Genomic DNA, 7,488 nt, shown 5'->3' with positions numbered 1-7,488 from the left:
GTGGTGGTGTGGTGTGCTTGTTACTGACTGGTGTGGTATTATCCTGTGTGGTGGTGTCGTGTGATTGTTACTGACTGGTGTGGTATTATCCTGCGTGGTGGTGTGGTGTGAGTATTATTGACTTGTGTGGTATTACCCTGTGTTGTGGTGTTAATTGTGTGGTGTGGTGTGGCTATATTGACTGGTGTGGTATTATCCTGTGTGGTGGTGTGGTGTGGCTATTAGTGACTGGTGTGGTATTGTCCTGTGTGGTGGTGTGGTGTGGGTATTATCGACTGGTGTGGTATTACCCTGTGTGGTGGTCTGGTGTGGTTATCGTTGACTGGTGTGGTATTATCCTGTGTGGTGGTGTGGTGTGGGTATTACTGATTGGAGTGGTTTTTCCCTGTGGTGGTGTGGTATTATCGACTGGTGTGGTATTATCCTTTGTGGTGGTGTGGTCTGGTGTGGGTATTACTAACTGATATTATAAACAGAGAAACCGAGACAGCAACAGCCCCTTTGCTCCTTTCAGGCTGTCTGGTAGAGAGTTTATAAGGCTGGATGTCATAGGAAGAGGGAGAGACTGACTGACAGTGATAGTTCCTCATCTGACATATGGTTAAGATGATGATGGTGCTGATGATGGTGAGGAGTAGGAGGAAGAAGAGGGGAATGATGGTGGCAATGGCGGTGGTGGTGATGATGGTGGATAATGAGTAGAGGAGGAGAAGAAAAATAACGGTATTTGTGGATATTCCGTAACACCTCTTCCTTAGCAATTTAATGTACACATTACACGCCAGTTTTCTTCTATATCTTATTAACGCAATTTATGAAGGTATTTAAATGATATACATAATATACGAGGGAATAATAACATGGAGTAGGTAAAATAATTCGCCAAAGAGAGACTGTTATGAGACAGCCTATGTCGTTCTTGTGTGTGTTTGTGATTCTCTCTCTCTCTCTCTCTCTCTCTCTCTCTCCACACACACACACACACACACACACACACACACACACACACACATTCCTTTCCTCTTTCCCTCCCCCACTACAACCAACCTCGCCCCCACATATCACTCAAAGGGAAAATGGTGGCGGGATAGTGAGAATTTCCTCAGTGTTTGTTCACTTTGAGGTTGTTGCCCTGTGCGAAAAAGTGTAGATTTATTAACTGAAAAGACAGCGAATGAGATACTGACAAGGGGAATGTGTGCGATGGGTAGGGGTAACCTGAGGCTGAGATGCAGGGATGGAGTAGAGTGATATGTGAGAGGATGGGGAATGAGACTGACTGGAAGAGTGTATGTGAGGTGGAGGGGTAGACCAGGGATGAGATGGAGGGATGGAGTGGAGAGATAATTATGTGAGTGGATGGCGAATGAGAGACTGACCAGAAGAGTGTATGTGAGGGGTACGGGGAAATCTAGGGGTGAGATACAGGGATGGGGAGGAAAGATATATGAGAAGGGGGGGGGGTGGAGAATGAAAATGATTACGGGGAGTTAAAGTGCAAAGTGGAGAGGGAGACCAAAGATGAGAGGCATGGATAGATGAGTGGTGAGATACACATATATGTGAGAGGATGGTGATTCAGAGACTGACTCGATATGCTACTATTAGTACTATTACTACTACTAATGCCAACGGCCATGCAACGTTGAGTACACCGCTTCCCGTCCGATCAGCGAAGTTAAGCAACGTTGGGTCTGGTTAGTACTTGGATGGGTGACCGCCTGGGAACACCAGATGCTGTTGGCATCCCTACGTGTTAAGTGGGGTTGGTGGAGGATTAGTGCCCCTCCCTGTAAAACAATTAACTCTAAGCCCTTCACCACCCCGTTTGGGATACATGGCGTCTGGCAATGATGATGATGATGATGACTACTACTACCATCATCGCTGCTGCTACTGCTACAGCTAACATCATATATATATATATATATATATATATATATATATATATATATATAGGCTATCTATCTACATATATATATATATATATATATATATATATATATATATAGATAGATAGATAGATAAATAGATAGATACGGTAAATTTGTACTTAAATAAAGTGGAAGGAGAATATAAGAGAGTATGGAACAGTAGGTGCAAGGATTGTATGGGTGAGGACGAAAGTAGGTATACAAGCATGGGCGATTGTATGTGTGTATGCTCCAACAGAGGATCGAGTGGCAAGAGTGAAAGATGAGTTTTGGGCGAGAGTAGAAGCATGTATGGACAAGTTTGAGAGGAGCGAGAGAGTGCTGTTGATTGGAGACATGAATGGCAAAGTTGGGAATGTACGAGTGGATGGAGTGGTTGGTCAGTGGGGTGTGCCAGCTGAAGTAGATGGGAATGGTAGTGCTTTGGTGGACATCTGTGCTGGTAAGGGGTTGGCAATAGCCAACACCTACTTTCGTCATAAGATGATCCACCGGTATACATGGAGAGTAATGAGGAGAATGGATGGTGAACTTGTTGAACGAAAGGCAATGATAGACTACGTGTGTGTGGATGAGCGAATGAGAAGACAAGTGTTGGATGCAAGGGTGTGGAAAGGATGGGGGAATGGAGTCTCGGACCATCACTTAGTGATGGCCAAGGTAGAGCTGCAAAGAAAGTGGTTGAGGAGACGAAGGGGAAGACAGGAGGAAGCAGCTTCTGTGAGAAGAGTGGAGAAATTGCAAGATAGTGAGAAAAGGACAGAGTATAAGAGCATAGTGGAAGAAAGATTGGGAAGGTATGAGCTAGAGCAGATGGAAGGGGTGGAAGACGTATGTAAGCACGGAAGAGATAAGCGCAGCGTGTGAGGCGGTTTGTGGAGTGAGGAGAAGATGCAAGGGTGTGCAAGGGACAGCATGGTGGAATGATGAGGTGAAACGAGCTGTGGAACAAAAGAAGAAGGCATATGGTGAATGGTTGGCGAGTAGAGGTAGGGGAGAAGATGAGAGAGAGAAGAGAGAGGTATATGTGAGCAGGAGAAGGGAGGTTAAGAGACTGGTGAAGGAGAGTAAGAAGAAAGTGGATGAAGAGTTTTGGAGGAATCTGAGTGTGAAATGGAGGGAGAGTAAGAAATTGTTTTGGAAGGAGGTAAAGAAAGTAAGGCAGTGTGAAAGGGGAAATAGTAGGGGAGTGAAAGATAGGAATAATAGATTGTTGGTGGAGATGAGAGAGAAATTGAGGAGATGGAAGGAGCACTTTGAGGATTTGTTGAATGTAGAGAGTGAGAGCAGTGTGAGTATAAGTGGTTGGGGAATGGCTGGGAGAAGAAGAGATGAGAGGAGGGAGGAAGAGATCAGTAGGTCGGAAGTAGTGGAAGCGATGGAGAAGATTAAGCTGGGAAAGGCCCCAGGAATTGATGGAGTGTGTGGTGAAATGCTTAGGTATGGGGGTGAGATTGTTGTGGAGTGGATATGGAAGTTGTGCAGATTGGCTTGGGAAGAGGGAAGGGTTCCAGAGGACTGGAAATCAGGTATAATTGTTCCTCTGTACAAAGGAAAAGGGGAGAGAGAAGTATGTGGTAACCATAGGGGTATTTGACTTCTTAGTGTGACTGGTAAAATATATGGTAGAATACTCATTGATAGGGTTAGGCATATGACAGAGGAGGTAGTTGGAGAAGAACAAGGGGGATATAGGAAGGGAAAAGGGTGTGTAGATCAGATATTTGTTCTAAGATGTTTAGTGGAGAAGTATCTAGAGAAGGGAAGGAAAGTGTATGCTGCCTTCATGGACTTGGAGAAAGCTTATGACAGAATAGATAGGCAAGGTATGTGGAAGGTATTAAGAATATATGGAGTGGAGGGAAAATTGTTGAGTGCTGTGAAGAGTATGTACGAGGGAGCTAGGGCTACGGTGCGAGTGGATGGTGAGCTGAGTGAGTTCTTTGATCTCAATGTGGGACTGAAACAGGGGTATGTGATGTCTCCATGGCTGTTTAATATATATATATGGATGGGGTTATAAAGGAGGTGCAAGGTAGGGCAGTGGATGTGGGGCTGGGCCTAATGAATGAGGGTGAGATTTGGAAGCTTCCGGTGTTGCTGTTTGCTGATGACACAGTATTGTTGAGTGAAGATGAATGGGAGTTGCAAGGTTTGGTGAATGAATTTGGGACAGTGTGTAGGAGGAGGAAGCTGAAAGTTAATGTAAACAAAAGTAAAGTTATGGTGTTTGAGAGGAATGAAGTCACAGAGTGTGCGGTGAGGTTGGATGGTGAGGATATGGAGAATGTGAGTGCATTCAAGTACTTGGGTAGTGTGATGAGTAAGGATGGAACTTTGGGGGATGAAGTACGTGAAAGGGTACAGCAGGGAAGAAAGGTTGTTGGTACACTGAAAGCAGTGATGAGAAATAGGGAGGTGAGTATGGAAGTTAAGAAGTCACTGCATGATGGTATTGTGATCCCTACCCTGACGTATGGAAGCGAGACGTGGACCTTGCAAGAAGGGAACAAGTCAAGAGTGAGAGCAGTGGAAATGAGTTACTTGAGAGGAGCATGTGGAGTGACGTGGAGGGACAGGTTGACGAATGAAGAAGTGAAGGAACGTTGTGGGGTAGATGTGGATGTGGTTGAAAAGATTAGGAGAAATACACTGAGGTGGTTTGGACATGTGGAGAGAATGGAGAATGAAAGACTGACTAAGAGGGTGTATGTAGGTGAGGTGGAGGGAGGGAGAGGGAGGGGTAGACCGAGGATGAGGTGGAGGGATGGAGTTGAGAGGTATATGAGGGAGGGGGGGGTGAGTTGGGGGGAGGGGAGTCAAATGGTGGGTGACAGAGTGACTTGGAGGCGTTTTGTCTGCGGCCACCCTTTGCGGGATTAGGGCGTCGGGCTATAGATAGATAGATAGATAGAAATAATCACTCTAAAATACAGTATATCCAGAACATTTCCTTTATTGCATAGGAATTTTCAAATACACTAAGAGACAAAGGAAATGCTGGCGTAATAAAAAGGCCTCTTGACACTGCGGTTCAGGAAAAGAGAAAAATGTTAGAGGTACTTCCACACAGTATAAACATAAACATAGGGACGGAAGGGGGGTTATGGGGAGCCAGCCTCACCTTAAATATTACCCACAGTAAGTTTGTGTGTGTGAGAGAGAGAGAGAGAGAGAGAGAGAGAGAGAGAGAGAGAGAGAGAGAGAGAGAGAGAGAGAGAGAGAGAGAGATGATGTACATCGTACTGAAGGAGTTAATGTTGCTAATGCCATTTAGCCTAGAGGTGTAATTTTCAGGGCAAAGCGCTAAGGAAGTGGTGCAACGATGTCTCCAATACTATTTTAGAATACTAAAACCTGACGCCTCCCATGGCTTCTCGGAGACTCAGACCGAACCCAGACACGCCATACAAGAAGATACTAAGGTGTACTCAATAGAATAAATCACAATACAGGAGGTGTTACGGAATCTTTAAAGCAGTGCGATCCCTCGGAGACTTAATCCTAACCCAGACAGGCCGCCTCATGCCTCATTCACCACCGTTGGCCCATTGGACATGCACCTCGCCTAGACGCTGCGTGTTGGAGGCGACGAGAATAGAGTTTTTGGTAGAATTAAGTTATCCTTAACCTCACCCCATCCTTAACAAGAAGTCAAAAGAGGCCTGGAAGATGGTGATGATGATGATGATGATGATTTGTTCTTAAGGAACGAAAGGCTGAATATCGTCATCTGAGAACAATAGGAATAAAGCTGCTTGTGGTTAGAAAAAAAAAATAATGTAAAGGAAAGCAAATGAAAACGCATCAAAATTCAGTATTTGTAACTCCTGCTGCTTTGTTGTTGCTGTTATTATTGCTCCAGGTTCATCTGAAATGCTAACCCTTAGACTGCAGACTTAAATTATCCTCTTCCCTTAGTCCACCATCATCCTTTCGGTGACAGATAAGTAGCTGTGAGACGTTTGCACAGCCAGGTAGTTGAGTCGCCCTGTTATATCAGTGCTACAACACGAAGGAGTCCCTCTCCAGCACCACGTCATCAGTGTCGTGGTTAAATAGAGAGACTGCGGTTGTGCTGTGATGAAGGGTCTTGGCGGAGGGGGTGTTGTCCAGCCTTGTGATACACGATACTAGCTCTCTTCATGTACCCACACCGGGGTTAGAGGGAACATAGGTATTAATATATGATGGAAGGAAGAAGAGAGGAAGGAAAGGAGGGATGAGGTAGGGAAGGAGGAGGGGTGAGGAAGAAAGATGGAAGAAAGGGAGTGTTGAGGGTGTGAGAAGATGAAGGGTGGATGACCTTGCGTAGAGCAGGTTAGGAAGAACTGTGGAGTAAAAAAAAAGACGGAGGAGTGAGGTGATGAAAAGAATGGATAGACAGATGGAGGGATGAATGGGATGAATGTTGGATGGGAAGACTTGTGAAACTAAAGGGTAGACGGATGGATGGACTGATAAATGGAAGGATGAACTGACAGACGGAAGGCTGGAGGGATGAATGGGAAGGAAGCCGGATAGAAGGACCGGTGAAGTCTTAGGATGGATGGAATCGGTGGAAGAGTAGAAGAAAGACGGGTAGGAAAGGAAGACAGGTGCAGGTGTATGATGGCTGGCTTGATGAATGAATAGAGGGATGGATGGGTAGATGGATGGATGAAGATGGGGGTAGGAAGACTGGTGAGGCTAAACGAGAGATGAATGGATGGATGGATGGATAAGTGGGTGGATAGACAGAGGAAAGGGTGGATGGATACATGAAAGGAGGGAGAGAGGAAGGGAGAGCAGGCTGAGAAGATTACTGGATGGATGAACGGCTAAATAGATGAATGAATTAACAGAATTTAGAAGAGTAGGACGGGAAGATTGGTGAAGGTCGAGAGAGACAGTGAGAGAGGAAGGAGCGGCAAATTAATCCACATACCCCTAACTTGATGGGGCTGGACTAATTGATGGTTTATTGAGTGACTGGTAGTGCGATTATGACAATGAATTTGTGTGTTAAATCGATTACCTAGCGTTCATTCCAGGATTAGCGTTACATTACAGGTGGCACGGCAGGCTTCGTTGCAACTTTTCCTTAGCGATTAATTTTGCATATTGTATATTATTGTAGCACTGCATGTATGCTAAAGCAGTTGGTAATTATATATGTATTACATGGACCTACACCCCTCCCAGAACTTCCAGTGGTATACGGGGTGTTTGCCATTTAGTTAGAACTTTAGGAGGCTATTCTAATACTGATTTAAAAAAAAAATGTATCAGCTTGGGTCCTATTCTCAGCCATAGTTACTGAGACCTTCTGGGTTAATCAAGATCATTTTCACTTACGGTATAAGGTCTACAGTACCGGTGGCTTAGCTTCTTTACGGTTGAGAATGTGTGTGTGTGTGTGTGTGTGTGTGTGTGTGTGTGTGTGTGTGTGTTCCCGACAACTGTTTTGAAAACTAACAAGTATTCTCTGTTTCATAATTTTTCAGTTACTTCGATGAAATAATCAGTACAGAATAGTATATTTCAGCCAGGAAAAATACTGTTCCATAAATCA

At 44.7% G+C, this 7,488-nt stretch overlaps 1 non-coding gene across 1 annotated transcript; it reads left to right on the top strand.

Annotated features, from left to right (window-relative positions):
* Positions 1–1,627: 1,627 nt before the first annotated feature.
* On the top strand, positions 1,628–1,746 carry LOC145407926 (5S ribosomal RNA). Its single transcript, XR_013898831.1, has one exon. It is a non-coding gene; the product is annotated as a 5S ribosomal RNA (ribosomal RNA).
* Positions 1,747–7,488: the final 5,742 nt, after the last annotated feature.

This window comes from Coenobita brevimanus, chromosome 74 (genome assembly GCF_032717465.1).
Source record: "Coenobita brevimanus isolate Jiangsu-jjx chromosome 74, ASM3271746v2, whole genome shotgun sequence".
Taxonomy (NCBI): Eukaryota; Metazoa; Arthropoda; class Malacostraca; order Decapoda; family Coenobitidae; genus Coenobita; species Coenobita brevimanus.
The sequence above is the reverse complement of the archived record's forward strand: the minus strand, read 5'-3'. Positions and strand labels throughout refer to the sequence as shown.